The sequence below is a fragment of the Penaeus japonicus genome, unplaced genomic scaffold, assembly GCF_977035675.1.
Source record: "Penaeus japonicus unplaced genomic scaffold, GWHDUDI00000001_assembly GWHDUDI00000007, whole genome shotgun sequence".
NCBI lineage: Eukaryota > Metazoa > Arthropoda > Malacostraca > Decapoda > Penaeidae > Penaeus > Penaeus japonicus.
The window spans coordinates 125400-129337 of record NW_028234409.1 but is presented as its reverse complement, the minus strand read 5'-3'; positions in this window follow the sequence as shown (position 1 = coordinate 129337).

Sequence of the window (3938 nt, the reverse complement as noted above, 5' to 3'; positions counted from 1 at the left end):
ACTAAACTATAGCTAAAGTAATATATTAGACATCGACCCACATTACACAAAAAATTGATATTAAAAACTAAATTTTATACCCTAAAAGAAAGTTTCCTGCAACGTAAACAAAGCCTAAGAGAAAAGAACCCCTAAAGAAAGGCACCAACTAGAAAAGCAACGATATATCAAAATAACAATAATGGTAGGTATATACGTTCTGTCAGTAATTATTTACAGGGTGTCTATGTAAGTAAACCTCTTAATATTGGTGTACAGGTGTGTCATTAATTAGACATTTCGAAATTCATAGAACTTTACCGACATACCAAGTGAAAAGTATAAACATTTTCATAGGTCCTTCAATGCAAAATATAAATGTGTCATTGAGAAACAGAAATAAATACCTCTTTCTCATTCACTCTTTACGTGTATGAGTGATTCGGACACATGGTTTTATTTATTTAGTGCACACAAATTAATGAACAGAAGAGAAAGGCATGGTTAGAATCTTGATGTTTTATAAAAATGTGCAAAGAACAAGTGCATACTTAGAATGTCAGGAAAGGGAGCACACTTCTAGGGGAAAATAAGTTAAGATTCCAGATCTCTGAAAGAGTGGGCTTGTGGCACTTTTCTCCTGTTCCTCACATAACTGCATTATTTACCTCTATATTGTTACCATGATTAAGCCTACAGAACACGAGACCAAGCTATTATGTGATCTCACTGGTGATGCCAGTAAATAAAAAATTTCCTTCCATTATTTTTTTTAGGCTGTAATTAGAAAATTTTATCTGTAGATTCCCAAAATATAATTGTGCAACTTGAAACAAAGGAGATAGAGATTGCATTATATCTCCCTGATATGCCACAGGAAAATTTGGGGTAGACCAGTACTGTACATCTCCAGGTATACTAATCCCTCCCTACCCAAGCAGACAGCTCTCTCTCTCTCTCTCTTCTCTCTCTCTCTCTCTCTCTCTCTCTCTCTCTCTCTCTCTCTCTCTTCTCTCTCTCTCTCTCTCTCTCTCTCTCTCTCTCTCTCTCTCTCTCTCTCTCTCTCTCTCTCTCTCTCTCTCTCTCTCTCTCTCTCCCTCCCTCCCTTTTGGCCCCCGGAGCACGACTGCCAGGTGTAAGTATAACTATTCTGGAGCAATTCTAGATAATAAAGGATTCAAATATATGTTATTTGCATGGCTATTTGATATATGAGCAAGCATAAGTGAAATCATCATTCTCTTCTTGGAAAAATTTACCTCATATGGAAAATTGCTCCTGTTTATAAATGAATGGCTACTCGAAAGAAATGTGCCACCACTGTATAGGGAAAATTAATTAATTTCACTATCAACTGTTTGATGCAAATATGATACAGTTTGTATATATATATATATATATAATATATATATATATATATAATATATATATATATATATATATATATATATATATATATATATATTTATATATATATACTAAGACTTATGACATTATCCATTATACAGAAAGATACCTTAAACACCTAAACATTAGTAAGAAATGTCCAAGTAACTAGATCTAGTACACAGGTCCTTCTCAAATGAGACAAATTTTAGTATGTGCATCTTTTAGGGGTTAATGAAGGTATGGTTACTGTATCATCAATGTATATAAGTTCAACAATCTATTCTATGGAAAAGCTGCAATCATGGATACCACTGCTAATGTTTATATTGATGTATTGCATGTGAGTTTGTAGTACTCCAGCAAAAAACAGTTACTAGTGGCTCTCACTGTCTTTCCATGTATCTGTTTATTTTTCTGTTATAATCTTTTGCAAGAAAGTATTATCTTAACATATTAATGCTTTATTGCTTGATACCATTAGATATTCAGTTTCATTATCTTGTCATCATATCATATGTACTGTATCAGTTATTTGGGAATTTAGTATCTAAAGAAAAGAGAGAGGATAGAAAGGAATGAAGAGAAAAGCTGAAATGAGGAAGACTACAGAAATATATACTAGGAAAAATAAATTCCATCTGTAATAATTGAATATAATCAAAATGTCACTCTCTTTCCTAACATTTTATTTTTTTGTTCTGTTCTCTTCATATACCGGATATCGAAGTGATACCTATTGAATGCCAAGGGATGAGGACATCAAGTGTACATTCCATCCATTGTTTGGAACCAGTTGCAAGAAGAGTTAGAGGTCTATGCTTAAGTCAGTAATATCTATCATGTGATTGAAGAACTTATATAGAAATAATTACATAGTTTCATAAATTAGAAGTGAACGGTGTACAAGTTTAGTTTATTTTATCTTTTCCATTCTGCAGCCCTATTTCATTCAGCAATTTGAAAATGTTATAGTGTTTATACATCTAGTAGTAAAAAAAGGAAGAGTAAAGCAATTGTTATAATCAAATATATATCATGATGGAAAATGATTATGAAATGGAATGAATAAACTAGAAAAAAAATAAAAATGTTATGAAAAACAGTTATTTATAAATAGAAGTGTACAAAGGAGGTAAATAAACTAAAAGAAATGCATTTTTATCCTCAGCATGATCTTGACAGAGATTTTCCGCATTTGGCCTTATCTTCCGAATTTTGTCTTTTAGAGCCAAAATATTTACAGAAGAGTTGAGTAAGTTGATATAGCTTGGAAGAAAAGAGAAAGTATCATAGATAATCAAAACACATTAACCCATTCCCGCGGGACTGTCTTCGTCTTTTATGGCTTCAATGCCGGGGCTCTCGAACGCATAGGCCTAAATCAATTATATTATTGACTGCGTATGCCGGCACCGGCGCTTATTTACATAATCGCCGCTGGGCCGGCGTCAGCGGCGGTATTGGCGTTAATTTCGTCTCTTGCCATGTGAAAACATTTAGTCACATTTATCCTTTGTTCTACAATTATCATAGCGTAAAAGGATAAAAATGCAAAAAATGGTAGGATTGATTAGGGGAAAATATATAGCAGAACAGATTAAATTGTGATTAGAAAAAACACGAGAGAGAACAAGTCAAAATGAAATAAAGAGTGATAAGTCTGTGATATATGATTGTGATAGGAATTGGCAGTTGGTCTTAAGAATGATACTAAAGCTCTAGATTAGATAAACTGTGAATGCATTAGAATTTAGATCTTTATTTAGATGTTAGATAAAAGCAAAATGTCAAGATGCAAGTTTGTAGTAAAAAAAGCTTAGCCATTGCATGTTTTGCTTAAAAAAAAAAAAGAGTCAATATTATCTAAAAATAAGTACTGGGTATATATTGCTGGAGGGCCTGATTACTGGAATATCAAGTTTATTTTATGTTATATTTCAGTGGAATTGAGTGGTATGCCTCTATTATTTTCTATTCTGTCCTATGGAGCTAAAAAAGCCTTGAAGCAGAGTGGCAAGATAAAAATAGGAGAGACAGAAATACAGGTCAGGAAGAAGCAATCATTACAGACCCTCCACACAAAGCGGGAAGCTGTCTTCAAAAAGCTCCAGGATTGCTGACCTTTACTTTGGATTCAATTGTTTGGTCACTGAAGTGGTGTATTGTAAGTATTTACTTCTTGTGGCATTGTAACCACATCTATAAATATATACATATATTATATATATATATATATATATATCTATATATATATATATAAATATATATATATATACATATATTATACCTTACATAAATATATATATATATATATAAATATATATAAATATATATATTCTATACTATATATATACCACCTACAATAAATATATATATAAGATACATATATAGCGCATATATATATATATATATAATATATATATCTATATATATATATGTATATATATATATATACATATATACATATATATATATAGATATATATAAATATATATATTATATATAATACATATATATATATATATATATATATATATATATATATATATATATATATACATATATACATA